At 38.3% G+C, this 16430-nt stretch overlaps 1 long non-coding RNA gene across 1 annotated transcript; it reads left to right on the top strand.

Annotated features, from left to right (window-relative positions):
- The first annotated feature begins 11561 nt into the window (after nucleotides 1–11561).
- On the top strand, nucleotides 11562–14956 carry LOC142162913 (uncharacterized). Its single transcript, XR_012694399.1, has 2 exons — nucleotides 11562–12196; nucleotides 14699–14956. It is a non-coding gene; the product is annotated as an uncharacterized LOC142162913 (long non-coding RNA).
- The last annotated feature ends 1474 nt before the right edge of the window (nucleotides 14957–16430 follow it).

Raw genomic sequence — 16430 nt, 5'->3', positions numbered from 1 at the left:
GTTTATTCGTCCATTACTTTTTCCAGAACTACGCTTGATCTGATTCATGAGGGACATGATACGTAGGTAGCCTACATAGGGTTTGATCGAATCATCATTAAAAAAATGATGAAGTGTGGGACGCGAGAAATGAAAGGAAAGAAAAGAGCGATAATAAGAAAGAAAGGAGAGGGAAAGAAATGAAAAATCAAGCGGTGTTAGAAAGGAAAATGAAGAAGGAAATGGGTCAGGAAGAGTGAAATAGGGATGATGCCATATGACCTTCGTACCCTCGAAGCCATTCTAGAACCGTTAACTGTGACTAGGGGCATTGCATGCAATGTGATATTTCTATCAGATAAATGCCCTAACGCTAACATATTGACTTTGTTTTGCTCCTCTTTGTTACTTTCATTGTTATCATAACAGAGGGCGGTTAGTTTGTGGCACTTTGGCAATTCGCCCATACAACACAAGGTCAAAGAGCAAGGTAGCCATGGCTAGCAAAGAAACAGACATTGGAGTTGTAGACCCACCAAGGGAGATTGTAGAATCAGAATCGGAACTGAAAGAGGAGGTCAGAAGGTTGAAACATCAGATGACGGAAATGTATCAGGCCTGGTTTAAGGGACTTCATCCACCTTCACTCCCCACTAACTACACTGAAAATCCTATAACTATCCCGCTACTATCACAAGCCCAGGTTCCTACCACTGTCGACTTTTCCCCTCAACATGCACCGATCTTTACCCCTTACCACAATTACCCTGGCACTTCCTCCCAAATTTTCCATGCTCTACCAGCCAAAACAACCTCATACCCTGCTCCGACATCTTCTCCTATTTTTGTAGCCCTCCACTAGCTACTCTTCCTCGATCCTCTAGCGAGACTGTGTTCAAAGTCCCCGATGCCCAAGGAAAGAGACCCAAGGAAAGTTTTAGGGAGTTTTGGTTTAGATGGAATGAACAAGTTGCTCGGGTCAGTTCTCCGATTGATAGAAAAGATGTTGTTGAGCCCCACCAACGACATGATCTAGTGGGCATTCCTGCTAAACATTTTCAGCCTCAATACCGACCCCATGAATATCCTCATACTCCAGATAATCCTCACCAATGCTACTTTCCTCCACAAAATCTGTCGCTCCCTCACCTCACCACACACCAGAGCCGCCATTCCGCCTTAGAATCAGTCGTCATCGTCACCCTGCACCAGGCGACCCCATTTCTAGTGAACTTGACACCCAAAAACAAACATGGCTGCTTCTTCTTCTTAACTTTAGAAACCAACTCCAAATTATTTACAACACACTTTAATTAGAAGTCATTCGCTGTCAGCTTGGGTCGTAGCGGGAAATATCAGATTTTAGCTTCTCCTACTGATTTTCGATTTTGACATAATGGAATCCGATGGAATTTGTTTGAGGTCGCGTTCAAATTCCAATCCATTTTCGGTTCCGCCGCCATATCGAAGTTCTTATCAATTGTTCGTTAAATAGTGTATTTTGGAACTCTGCTCTTTTTTTCAAGGTCCATTTCTCGCTTCCTCTCTTTTTTTTCTCGCTTCCTCTCTTGGATTTTCATTTTTCTATCTTTGTGTGACTATCTGATTTGTTTAAACATGTGTATGATTTCTCTTAATTTTTGTTTGTTTGAGCTTGATTGAATGAATGTTTAAAAAAGTGTTTTGCTATCTTTGTACTCAACTTTGGATATTCTTGTGTTAGTGTTCGAAGTAAGATGTTTAAAAATAGAAAATTAAGAACAAAAAATTGATTGTGGTAGAGAACTGAAATGAAAATGGTTTGAGCTTTGGATAATGTTTTATTCCTTTCTTTTATTTTATTTCATTTCATTAATTTGATCGATAGGAGCATGCTAGGCCGTCAATTCTTGAGTAGGCAATCTTAGGATTTTTCATTTGCTTTTGGTTTTGAAGTGAGAGGTTGTCCCTTAGATAAATTCATCCGGGGAATGCCCCGTGGACTTTGTAAATATTTTAACCCGGGGAATGCCCCGAAGTAAATGTAAATAGAGTCGTGGCATCATCAATGGAGGCGTAGTATAAGCTAGGAAGACTTACTTTATTTTGTTTTATTTTTCTTTTATTAGGAAGGGACGACCTCGAACCTTTTGGATATTTATTTTCCTTTGTGTGTTTTACCTCAATTTGAATATTCTAAAAGCCGATTAGATCAAGTATGCAACTGTATTAGTTACGGGACTTAGGGAGTGCCTAACACCTTCTCCTTGAGTCAAATGAACTCCCTTACCCAAATCTCTGGTGCGGACTTAGTTTGGAGTCCAAAGTGTTTTAAAAGGAAAATCATTTTTAAAAAATGCTGACCCGGCACACCGAAATCAATGTCAGGTGACGACTCTGAGTTATTTCCTTTTGAACACAATTTTGTCACTTTTTAATTAAAAACCCTTTTGAGCTTCAAAAATCTTTTTTATTTATTTAAGAGGGTTAAGTGAGGTTTGTAAAAAAAGGGGTGTGATATCTCTGGCGACTCTGCTGGGGATTTGCAGGTTCGAGCTGATACTTAATCTTGTTGGCTTTTAGGATATTCGATTGAGGTGTTTGATTTCTTTGTTTGCTTTGTTTATCTTATTTCCTTATTTTGTTGGTTATTTGTTTATCGTTTTTCTTAATGTGTTACTACTTTATAAACTGTCATCATCTGCATAGCCATGGGTCTTCTTTCTGCAACAAGTCTCGGAGTACGCGTCGCGTGCACGAATTCTTTGTTGAGTCACCCTTAATTTAGGGGGGGGGGGGCGTCGGACGTATGGAGTGGGTGAAAGCTTGAGCAGACACCATCGACCATACGCTCCCCCAAATTTCCTTGTTAGTGAACCCCAAACTTAGGTCAGCCTTTAGGTCATTTTTATTTGCATCATGTTATTTAGACCTACCAGGGCTCGGTCCCAGGTACCGTGTTCCTTTGTAGGAGACCTATCCAAAGATGGGTGTTGCATCTTTGAGGGTTAAAAGTTCATTTGGCGGACCGATGTTTTGGAAAGAAGAGTGAAAAATGAAGCAAGTAGGGTCCAATTACTTTTTTCTTTCACAACTTTTTTCAAGAAAAAAAAACAAAAAAAAAATTTGAAAATGAAAAATTCAAAAGATTTTGCACTTTCCCATCATTTTTTAAAAATCAAAAAAAAAAAAAATCCAAAAAGATTTTACATTTTCCATCATTTTTCAAAAAGACAAAAAACTATAGTTTTTCCAAATTAGTTGCATTTTTTAAGCTTTCTCCCGTGTCCGATCTTCCCGAACTACGCATACCTGATTCTTGTCTTTCGGGACGGGATATGCAGGCAGACCACATAGGGTTTGATCTTCCTAGTAAGTCTTAGGTTCTTGGCTTTGCGGGGTCTTAGCCAAATCTTGCATGTCCAGCCACTTTTGGCCACATCGACAATTCTTGCAAAATGGGGTCATTTTTGCAAAAGTGGTTCAATAATCCATGTCTTAGGATCTTGAGTCCACAACTAGGTGTTATATTACTTTAAGGTCCGTCCTTTTTGAGTTTTCATCTTTAGCCACTTCTGGTCATATCGGTCGTTTTTGAAAAAATGGGTTATTTTTGCAAATTAATTTTGGGCCATGATTATTGGGAGTTTGAAGCCATATAATCCTTAGTGAGGCATTTTTCATATCTTAGAGGTCAATCTTGTTGAGTTTACACTTCTAGCCACCCTGAGCCACATAGGTCATTTTGCAAAAAAATAGCCTAATTATGCCTTGCATGTGTCCAATAGGAGATTCCATGGTGTATTAAGTCACTGATCTATTTGGTCCTATTTTTCTCATTCAAGTGTGGATCTACTTACCAGGACTCGAGCATGACAGATACCCCAGGACAATTGCATTCAGGAGCTACTTGAGGAGATTGTTTATATTTTGATCCTGTTTTTGAGTCTTTTAGATGGTTTAAGAGTTTGTCTAGTCTTTTGTTATCGTACTTCCTATGATGTATTTGAAAACCAAAAAAATTTATATAAATGAAAAATTCAAAAAAAATTTGTTTCTTAATTTATTTTGTCCATTACTTTCAAGAACTACGCTTGACCTGATTCGTGAAGGACATGATAGTAGACAACCTACATAGGGTTCGATCGAAGCATCTTTTAACAAAAAAAAAAAAAGAGAAAAAGAGAATGAATTTGTGGGATGTGAGAAATGAGAGGAAAGGAAGGGGGGGGGGGGAAGAAATGAGAAACCAAGTGGTGTTAGAAAGGAAAATGAAGAGGGAAATGGGGCAAGAGGAGTGAAATTGGGATGATGCCATATGACCTTCGTACCCTCGAATTCATTCTAGAACCATTAATTGCTGCTAGGGGCATTGCACACAATGTGATATTTCTATATGATAAATGTCCTAACGCTAACATGTTGGCTTTGTTTTGCTCTTTTTTGTTACTTTCATTGTGATCATAACAGAGGGTGGTTAGTTTGTGGCACTTTTCATCTGTACAACACAAGGTCAAAAAGCAAGGAGGCCATGACTAGCAAAGACTTGGATACAAGAGTTGTTGACCCCTCGAGGGAGATTGTGGAGTCGGAATCTGAATTGAACGAGGAGTCCAAAGGCTGAAACAACAAATGTTTGAAATATGTCAAGCATGGGCCAATGGTCAAGGACTACCCCTTTCTTATGCTTTCCCAAAGTTTACACCCATCTCGGCTACTACCACTCCAGTTTCATTGTCCGATCAATTCTATCCATCTAGGTTCAGTCTTTATCCCAATTGCACGACTATAACTGGAACTTCTGTTGCACACTCCCAAAGTATTCCATTGACAACCAATCAGACAAACACTATAGTTATGCATGTTTTCACTATCCCACAGTCAGCGGTGGTGCAGAGGAAAACTCATGAGTCACAATTTGCTACCCATCAAGAACAATACCACTCTCCTGAGTACCACTCTTACCTATTTGATCTTCCTACAAAGATTGAGAAGCCTGGCCGAAAAATAACACCGGAAGAAATAACCCAAAGACTGAAAAGCTTGGAACAACAGTTGAAAAACATACAAGGGCTGACATGTCAGAAGAGTATTGCCTTCAAGGATCTATGTATGTTCCCCAATGTTCATTTTCCACTTGGTTTCAAGACTCCCAATTTTGAAAAGTATGATGGACATGGAGACCCCATAGCCCACCTGAAAAGGTATTGCAACCACTAAGAGGTGCGGGAGGAAATGAAGAATTACTGATGGCTTATTTTGGGGAAATCCTTACGGGTGTAGCCTCCGAATGGTTCATGGATCAAGACACATCTTGCTGGAATGTCTGGGATGACATGGCCCATGCCTTTGTCAAACAGTTCTAATATAACATTGACATTGCCCCTGACCGTAATTCCCTTTCAAATCTAAAGAAGAAGCCAACTTAAAGTTTTAGGGAATATGCCATTAAATGGAGAGAACAAACAACTAGAGTTAAGCCACCCATGGATGACCACGAGCTAATCACTGTCTTCTTTCAGGCTCAAGAGCTCAATTACTTTCAAAACGTGATGTCCGCAGTTGGCAAATCATTCTCGAAAGTAATCAAAATGGGAGAAATGGCCTTAAAATAGGCAAAATTATAAGTCAAGTAGCTCTCAAAGCTGCAACGCAGGCCGTCCAAATTGAATCTGGTAATTTTAGTGGCATGAGTGAGAAGGTTGAAGAAATCATGATGACATCAAGGTCGAGAAGAGGTCTTAGAAGAACATCTCGAAGGTATGACCAACCTCGTTTGTTTTTTGACGATACCCCTAAGAACCCACAATACTCTGTTGCTCCACCACAGTATATTGGCCAACCACCAAGACACCCCGGAAGGTGCGCGCCAGCACCGCAAAATCTCCACTAGCCTCCACAAAATATTCAAGCGCCCCATAACCCACATCCAACCCAGGGGTATAGAGGTAAACAAAAGTTGAAAGATAATTTTACACCGATAGGAGAGTCCTATGCAAGCTTGTTTGAGAAATTAAAGCATTATGACCTGATCGCACCTATTCCCGCGAATCATGTGGACCTGCGTGCAAGAAGCTTTGACCCTTCTAAAAGGTGTGAATACCATTCCAATGCCCAGGGGCACAATGTCGAAAGTTGTCGGGATTTGAAAAGAGAAATAGAAAGAATGATTTAAGCAGGGATAATTGTGATTCAGGACAGTGACGCCTTGAATATCTCATAGAATCCTTTACTTGCACAGGATGATGCACGCTTTGTGGGGAGGATGCATGGTGACACGGAGTATAAGAATCCTCTTGGAAACTTGCTGACTGAAGTTAATGATATTGAAATTGGTGAAGGTCCCAGTAATTTTGATGTGCAACCCAGTGGCTAAGATGTAGAGCTTGGTAATTGGAAAGACACACCTTTCTTGGCTAGCCAGGGAGGAGTTTTGGTGGTTTATTTTGTTGTCATTTCTATTTTTGGGTCATTTCAGGGTTGTAATTCGGACATTGTCTTGTGGCTCAAACCCTTCTGCTTCTTATTTTTCCTTGTTTGTTTAGTGGCAATAACTCATCTAGTGTTATCTAGGATTGTTCCAGGATTGTAATCCATGTCTATTTTGCTTGTTTTGTTCAAACCCTTTTCACCATCTATCTAATGCAATCTCCTGTTTTCTGTTAGTTCTAGTTAATTTTTTAGGTCACTTTTCCTTTTATAGTTGTTTTCATCCTGACTCTAATGATATGACATGCACGCATAATTCTCAGCCTGGTCTTGAAAGTTAGTTTAATCATGAAGCAATGACACAGTTTTGAACATGATAAAAAGAGGCATTTGAGGAAACAAGTAAAGATTCATGCATTCTGAGACAACCTGAAGTTTAAATTGAGTGAAACTGGGGCAGTAAGTCTGGGAAATCAAGAGGTTGATAAGAGCATACAATAAGGAAATGTCTCTCAAGTAGTTTGAGGAAAATCAGTCAGTGTTGAAATGCATTATCCCACATCAATATATGATTTAGTCAAATCTGCTTCGAACTGGCAAGGATCATTCATTGGGACAAAGGTATTGTCCGTCGGTACTTTCTGTTTGTGATGATGCCATCAATAGATACTGTGCATGATTTCTTTGCATATCTTCAATTGCACGTTTGTACTTGGCATTTTTAAAGTTTGGTACGACGAAGACATTTTATTTTGCAACCCAAATACTTTTATCTTTTGCTACCCCTTTTGAGCCTTAATTTGTTTTGTTTCATACCCCTATTTTGGAATCAGAAGTAGAGTTAGGAACTAGAAAAGAAAAAGAAAAGAGAAAAAGAAAAAAGAGGAAAAAGAAAAAAAAAAGAGAAAAGGAAAAAAAAATAACTTTGTCTTTTGAACTACGTTTGACCTGATTCTTGTCACCTCAAGATACGTAGGCAGTCTTACGGTTCAGTCACACCAAATAAAATATTTCATAATCCCCCAAAGTCGAGAGTGGTGCAGATGTTCTTAGAAATCCCATCAAAAAAAAAATCTAAAAAAATTCCCCGGACTCCAAAAAAACTGGGGTAGGCATTTTAATTTTAGCCAAAAGATCAGATTCCAAAAATTGTAATTTTGAACCCTTTAATCTTAAATTATTTTGAGCCTTCATGCCACCCTTTATTTCCAACCCCGTCCGAAAGCCTACATTACGGTCCAAAGAAAGACCTTCCAACCAATCTTTGAGGATGACAAATCAAGTGTATAGTAAAAGTATGATCTTCTTATATCATGGGTAATACCTTGTTCTCAGCACAAAGAGGAAAAATAATAAAATGAGAGAGTTTTACCGGTGAAAACCCTCATAATCACCGTAAGGCGACAATGAGTTGAGAAAAAGAGCAAAATGAGATAGGCTTGATGGTGAAACCCCTTCAGGGCACTACAAGTCGACTGAGGATTGTGTATCAGATGAGACAATTGAAGAGGTGAAGCCCAATTTCACAGCGAAAAGGTACAACAAGAATGGAATATTAGACCTGCTTGAGAGATTAGATCACTTAATCCAAAGGTGCATGTCATGGTCATTAAAGTTGGTATCCACATCTGATAAATTTCTACTTTATAATTTTCTTGTTAGGTATCATCTCTTTCCCTTGTCCCTTATTTTGTTCCTCTTGTTTTGTTTGAGTCCCTTCTTGAGTTGGTTTGGTCAGAACAAGTGAGAAATGACTTCAAAATTTGCTACCAGCTTTCCAATTGCACAAAATGAATTTGACCGGCACATCAAAGTGGCATAAGTCAGGGAAAAGTGGTGTGCGCACTGAGTTAGTAACAATCAACATGCTTTAGGATTATGTGAAATGCAAGGGTTCAGTAAATGTCAACTCATGAGCAAAATGTAACAAATAGAGGATATTGGGATTGAATGGAGCAGAGATGTTTTCTGTGATAAGGGTTGAAAGAAAATGGGTAGTCGATAACAGTCAAGGTCGTCCAAGTTGAAATCAAAGTTATCTTGGCAAGTGTAGAAGAAGCCGCCCTCAAGATCAAGGCCACAAACTAACTACCACATTTAAACTCACAAGTTTTCTTTGTTTGAAACAGGAACAAAATAGTGCAAACAAGTTGGTTCAAAAAAAAGAGAAAAAAAAAAGAAGAAAGAAAAAAGAAAAAAAGAAGAAGAGAAGAATCGACAAAGGGAAGTTTCTCAAATCTTTTTCCTTTCATGTCTTGCTAGTGTGCATAAAATGCTGCTATTGCTCTTCACAGTTTTCCTCCTAGGATAAAAAGTCCTAGTCTGATGGATTTTTCTTCCAATAGAAGTCTTAGTCTGACGAATCTTTCTCCTAAGATACAAAAAAGGGACCTAGTCTGATAAACTTTCTCATAGGATCAAAATCTTAGTCTGATGAATTTTTCTCCTAAGATAGAAGACCTAGTCTAATGAATTTTCTCCTAGAATCAAAATCTTAGTCTGATGAATCTTTCTCCTAAGATAACAAAGAGACCTAGTCTGATGAATTTTTTCCTAGGATCAAAAGCTTAGTATAATGAAATTTTCTCCTAAGATAGAAGACATAGTCTGATGAATCTTTCTCCTAGGATCAAAATCTTAGTCTGATGAATCTTTCTCCTAAGACAAAAAAGAAACCTAGTCTGATGAATTTTCTCCTAGGATCGAAATCTTAGTCTGATGAATTTTTCTCCTAAGATAGAAAACCTAGTCTGATGAATCTTTCTCCTAAGATAAGAAACCTAGTCTGATGAATTTTTTCCTAGGAACAAAATCTTAGTATAATGAATCTTTCTCCTAGATAACAAAAAAGGGACCTAGTCTGATGAATTTTCTCCTAGGATCAAACTCTTAGTCTGATGAATTTTTCTCCTAAGATAGAAGACCTAGTCTGATGAACTTTCTATTAGGATCAAAATCTTAGTCTGATGAATCTTTCTCTTAAGATAACAAAAAAGACCTAGTTTGATGAACTTTTCTCCTAGGATCAAAATCTTAGTCTGATGAATCTTTCTCCTAAGATAGAAGACCTAGTCTGATGAACTTTCTCCTAGGATCAAAATCTTAGTCTGATAAATCTTTCTCCTAAGATACTGAAAAAACAGACCTAGTCTGATGAATTTTCTCCTAGGATAGAAATCTTAGTCTGATGAATCTCTCTCCTAAGATAAGAAACCTAGTATGATGAATTTTCTCCTAGGATCGAAATCTTAGTCTAATGAATTTTTCTCCTAAGATAGGAAACCTAGTCCGATGAATTTTCTCCTAGGATCAACGTCTTAGTCTGATGAATCTTTCTCCTAAGATACCAAAAAAAATAATATATACCTAGTCTGATGGATTTTCTCCTAGGATCGAAATCTTAGTCTGATGAATCTTTCTCCTAAGATAAGAGACCTAGTCTGATGAATTTTTTCGTAGGATATAAATCTTAGTGTGATGAATTTTTCTCCTAAGATATAAGACCTAGTTTGATGAATTTTCTCCTAGGATCGACGTCTTAGTCTGATGAATCTTTCTCCTAAGATAACAACAACAAAAAGAAAAAAAAGAGAAAAGGACTTAGTCTGATGAATTTTCTCCTAGGATCGAAATCTTAGTATGATGAATCTTTCTCCTAAGATAGAAGACTTAGTTTGATGAATTTGCTAGTCAAATATTCTTGGTTTTACTCACAGGAGACGCACATCCCAGTCAAGTCTTTAGTTTTACTCTCATTATTGCATCAATAGTATATGTGATTTACAGTTTTGCTAACAACTCACAAATCTTCCTAGTGCAAACTGGGGCAGAAAATTTTGTTTGTTTCGTTGTTTTGATTGCAGTCACCCATCTGGAGAACAAGGGAATTCGTTTCAATTATTTTAAGTTTCAAGTCAGCAGCAGGCGCCCACCTGAAGAGCGAGGGAAGCCATTTCATAATTCAATTCAAGTTAGAAGTAGCAGAAGCTCGCAGTAAGAATGTGAGTCGACAATCCGAGATGACCAGTAGAAGTAGTCTCAATCCAGAACAAAAGAAAAAAAGAAGAAAAAAAAAAAAGAAAAAATAAGAACAAAAAGAGAACCAAAATGCAGCAGCAGAAAAAAAAGATGTGAATTGATCAAGACATGGTTGAAGTCATGAGCGCTACATGTCCGTCGTGATCCGAAAAGCTGAAGAAGAATGAACTAGCACCTGCAGCGAGCATGCGTCAAGGTTCAAATCTAAAAGTCTGCATGAAGAACCATTCAAGACTCAAGATCAAGCTTCAGAAGACTTATAGATAGGACTTTTGTAACTCATAGATGACAGGCTTAGTTAGTCCTTTTCATTTTTTTTGATTTTGATGTAATAACAGGACCGCGGACTGGAACCTCGACGGAACAACACCTCGATCGGCTCCCCACCTCGGTGTACTCCATCATCTCACTCACCTCTGACCTACACGTAGCCTGATTCCTTTATAACCAAGGATATGTAGGCAACTCATATACCAGGGCTCGGTCACATTCTCTTCCTTTCTCTTAGTTTTCGGCCTCTCTAAATAAGGGTCGGGTCAAAAAACCTGTCTTGTCGTTCTTTGCCTGAAAATACTTCGTATTTCCAATCAAAGAGGGGTAACTATAGACATGTGATTTTTGACCCTCCCCAAGATTTTACATATTTTAGCCTTTAAATACTTAGTTTAGGTCTAATATATGTATTTTGACTAATTTTGACTCTTTTACATTATCTTTATCACAAAATTGAAAAAATACAAAAAAATAGTTCCATATTACTCTATTTAATTCACGCATTAGGTATTTTAGAAAGTTATATGTTGCTTTGAACCTATTTTATTTTAATATAATCTTTGAAAATACCAAAAATAGTTTGAACTTTAATTTTTAGTTCTATTTTAAATATAATAGTTTATTATAATAATCCCAACTTTAACTTTAGTTTTACTTGTATCTTCATATAAATATTTTTAAAAGTAGATTAAATTTTTAGCCTTTTCTTAGCCCAATTCTATAGAAATTTTAGTCCAAGTTGAATTCTTGCGAGGAGAACCCAATTTCCAAGCCCAAATTCATAACCCATTAAAAACCCTTATACCCTCTTTTCTTCTTCAAACCTGAAGGACAAGACCTCTAACCTTAGACCCATGGAAAACCCCAAGTGATCCTCTCCAGCTAACACACACGAACAGTGAGACTTCCTCCGTCGTCACTCTCTCTTCACAAGAGAGACTCAGTGGCAACGAGCAAAGAAAACGGAGAAAGGGAGCAGCGACCGAAAAAATTTCCAAGGCCCCAGGCTTTTCACGCCCATGCTATCATCTTCCAACCCGGCGACACCAACCTCAAACCGCAACAAAGCTAGCTACAAAACAGATCCAAGAACGACTCCGAAACATCTCTGAAATCAGCCACGAGAATCAACCAAAAACGAGTCATCTTCTCCACTATCTTAAACACCTTGAAGCCTCCATTAAATAGCTCCGAAAACAGTCTCGAAACACCACAGAAATAGCCCTGTCTCCGTCGTAATTATACCATCTCCGACCAGCACCTTTTCCTCCAACAAACAGCTGCAAAACCATCTTGAAATCAGCCCCAACCCAGCTAAAGAATAATCCCAAACACCATTAGAATTACCCGACGAAGTAACTATTTCAGTTTCTTCCGAGATTCGCAGCACTACGATATTTCTGGCGAGGTATCCCGTTCGAGGTTTTCCGATCAAGCTCAAGTCCCTGCTCATGTTCATACGTTGTTGCTATAATTGAAGACAGATCTACTCATTGAGGTCAATTTCTCACCATTTTTTTGTTTATTGTATTTAATGGATCATGCCTAATCTTATTCTACATGTTTATGTGGTGATATAAGTTTAACGTGCATTTGTGAATTTATGTTTGGTTGTTTGATTCTTTGCATCTGATTATCGTTAGTTTGAACTAATTTTCCCTTTTGTTATTGTTGATTAAAAAAAATAGAGAGATATAACGAAAGAGAAGTCAGGCAACGATGATTAGTTGAAAATGTATCGTGGGAAATTGAAATGCTAAAGAAAGTAATTTGGACTAAAGAAGAAACGTTTATCGCTTATTAGAAGCACATTTAAGGTTGTTAACACATGAACAAGAATTGAATTTTAATTTTATTTAGTTATATTTTATTTTGGGTTATTTTTATTGTTCGCTAGCCGCACATTTAGGCCGATCACTTGGGTAGGCAAGCTTCAGGATTTTTGTTAGTATCGAGGCGAGAGGTCATTCCCTTAGTTAAATTTATCCGGGGAATGCCCCGAAGGATTTGTATATATTTTATCCGGAGAATGCCCCGAAGTATTTGTATTTGGAGGCCGAAAGTAGAACTCGTAGTATTTTATTTTATTTTTATTTTTATTTTTATTTTTTTATTAGGTGGGGACGACCCTGAGCCTCGTGTGTGTTTATTTTGCTTTTTCGTGTTTATTTTTACCTTAATTTGAATATTCTAAAAGCCAACTAGATCGAGTACGCAACCGTGGCTTTCACAGGACTTGGGGAGTGCCTAACACCTTCTCCCCGAGTCAAATGAACCCCCTTACTCGAATCTCTGGTGCAGACTTAGTCTTGGAGTCCAAAGTGTTTAAAAAGGAAAAATCATTTTTATAAAACGGTGACCTGACACACCAAAATCAAATGTCGGGTGGCAACTCTGAAAACCCTTTTGAACACAATTTTGTCACTTTCGAATTTGAAAACCCTTTTGAGCTTTACAAATCCTTTTATTATTTTTAAGAGGGTTAGTGAGGTTTGTAAAAAAAGGGGTGTGACATCTCTGACGACTCTGCTGGGGAATTGCAGGTTCGGGCTGATACTTGATCTTGTTGGCTTTTAGGATATTCGTTTGAGGTGTTTGTTTTCTTTAGTTGCTTTGTTTATTTAGTTTGTTTTTCTTATTTCCTATTTTGTTGCTTATTTGTTTATTGCTTTTCCTTATGTGTTTACCGTTATATAACTGTCATCATTTGCATAACCATGGGTCTTCCTTCTGCAACAAGTCTCAGAGTACGCGTCGCGTGCACGAATTGTTTGTTGAGTCACACTTAATTTAGGAGGGGGGCCGTCGGACGTATGTAGTGGGTGGAAAGCTTGAGCAGTCATCATCGACCATACGCTCCCCCGAATTGCCTTGTTAGTGAACCCCAAACTTAGGTCAGCCTTTAGGTCATTCTTATTTGCATCATGTCATCTGGACCTAGTAGGGCTCGGTCCTAGGCACCGTGTCCCTTTGTAGGAAGCCTATCCAAATTTTGTAAAAAATGGGCTCGTGGCCCAAAAAGACATTCAATCATCCCTTTGTGATACATGTTGCATCTTTGAGGGTAAAAAGGTTATTTGGCGGACCAATGATAGTTGAGGGCAAATGAAAAAGAAAAGAGGGTGAAGTATAAAAATGAAGCAAGTAGGGCCCACTCGCATTTTTCTTTCATAGTTTTCCAAAAATCAAAAAATGAAAATGAAAAAAAATGAAAAATCCAAAAAGATTTTACACTTTCCCATTATTTTCCAAAAAAAAAAGAAAAAAAAATCCAAAAAGATTTTACACTTTCCCATCATTTTCCAAAAATTCAAAAGAAAAAAATAGAAAAAGAAAATCCAAAAAGATTTTACATTTTCCATCATTTTTTTCAAAAAGACAAATAATATGTAGTTTTGTTTTCAAATTAGATGCATTTTTAAAATTCTATCCTATATCTAATCTTCCCGAACTACGCGAACCTGATTCTCATCTTTAGGGACTTGATACGTAGGCAGCCCACATAGGGACCAGTCTTCTTAGTGTCTTAGGTTCTTGGCTTCACGGGGTCTTAGCCAAATCTTGCATGTCTAGCCACTTTTGGCCACATCGGCTATTCTTGCAAAATGGGGTTATTTTTGCAAAAGTGGTTCAATTACCCATGTCTTAGGATCTTAAGTCCACAACTAGGTTTCATATTACTTTATGGTCCCTCCTTTTTGAGTTTGCATCTTTAGCCACTTCGGGCCATATCAGCCGTTTTTGCAAAATTAATCATTTTTACAAATTAATTTTGGGTCATGATTATTGGGAGTTCGAATCCATATAAGCCTTAGTGAGGTATGTCCATGTCTTTGAGGTCATCTTTGTTGATTTTGCGCTAATAGCCACATTTTGGCCACGTTAGGTTATTTTGCAAAAATAGCCTTAATCATGCCTTGCATGTGTCCAATAGAAGGTGTCGTGGCGTCACATGTGTCTCGAGTCACTAACTATATTTGATCTTATTTTTTCCATTCAGGTATGGTGCAATTTGCTAGAGTTTGAGCATGACAAATACCCCAAGACCATTTTAGTCAAGACCATTGCATGCACGAGCTGCTTGAGGAAACTTTTATGTTTTGAGTCTGTCGTTTATGTTGTCTTTTAATTATTAGTCTTGTACAGTAGTATCGAGTCTGTCAGTCTAGTTAAGATTGTCGAGTCTTTCATTATCGTACTATCTGTTTTGTATTTGAAAAACCAATAAATGAAAAATCCAAAAAGATTTTTATTTTTAGTTTATTCGTCCATTACTTTTTCCAGAACTACGCTTGATCTGATTCATGAGGGACATGATACGTAGGTAGCCTACATAGGGTTTGATCGAATCATCATTAAAAAAATGATGAAGTGTGGGACGCGAGAAATGAAAGGAAAGAAAAGAGCGATAATAAGAAAGAAAGGAGAGGGAAAGAAATGAAAAATCAAGCGGTGTTAGAAAGGAAAATGAAGAAGGAAATGGGTCAGGAAGAGTGAAATAGGGATGATGCCATATGACCTTCGTACCCTCGAAGCCATTCTAGAACCGTTAACTGTGACTAGGGGCATTGCATGCAATGTGATATTTCTATCAGATAAATGCCCTAACGCTAACATATTGACTTTGTTTTGCTCCTCTTTGTTACTTTCATTGTTATCATAACAGAGGGCGGTTAGTTTGTGGCACTTTGGCAATTCGCCCATACAACACAAGGTCAAAGAGCAAGGTAGCCATGGCTAGCAAAGAAACAGACATTGGAGTTGTAGACCCACCAAGGGAGATTGTAGAATCAGAATCGGAACTGAAAGAGGAGGTCAGAAGGTTGAAACATCAGATGACGGAAATGTATCAGGCCTGGTTTAAGGGACTTCATCCACCTTCACTCCCCACTAACTACACTGAAAATCCTATAACTATCCCGCTACTATCACAAGCCCAGGTTCCTACCACTGTCGACTTTTCCCCTCAACATGCACCGATCTTTACCCCTTACCACAATTACCCTGGCACTTCCTCCCAAATTTTCCATGCTCTACCAGCCAAAACAACCTCATACCCTGCTCCGACATCTTCTCCTATTTTTGTAGCCCTCCACTAGCTACTCTTCCTCGATCCTCTAGCGAGACTGTGTTCAAAGTCCCCGATGCCCAAGGAAAGAGACCCAAGGAAAGTTTTAGGGAGTTTTGGTTTAGATGGAATGAACAAGTTGCTCGGGTCAGTTCTCCGATTGATAGAAAAGATGTTGTTGAGCCCCACCAACGACATGATCTAGTGGGCATTCCTGCTAAACATTTTCAGCCTCAATACCGACCCCATGAATATCCTCATACTCCAGATAATCCTCACCAATGCTACTTTCCTCCACAAAATCTGTCGCTCCCTCACCTCACCACACACCAGAGCCGCCATTCCGCCTTAGAATCAGTCGTCATCGTCACCCTGCACCAGGCGACCCCATTTCTAGTGAACTTGACACCCAAAAACAAACATGGCTGCTTCTTCTTCTTAACTTTAGAAACCAACTCCAAATTATTTACAACACACTTTAATTAGAAGTCATTCGCTGTCAGCTTGGGTCGTAGCGGGAAATATCAGATTTTAGCTTCTCCTACTGATTTTCGATTTTGACATAATGGAATCCGATGGAATTTGTTTGAGGTCGCGTTCAAATTCCAATCCATTTTCGGTTCCGCCGCCATATCGAAGTTCTTATCAATTGTTCGTTAAATAG

The sequence above is a fragment of the Nicotiana tabacum genome, chromosome 8, assembly GCF_000715075.1.
Source record: "Nicotiana tabacum cultivar K326 chromosome 8, ASM71507v2, whole genome shotgun sequence".
In the NCBI taxonomy this organism is placed as follows: Eukaryota; Viridiplantae; Streptophyta; class Magnoliopsida; order Solanales; family Solanaceae; genus Nicotiana; species Nicotiana tabacum.
This window is presented reverse-complemented; position numbering and strand designations above follow the sequence as displayed.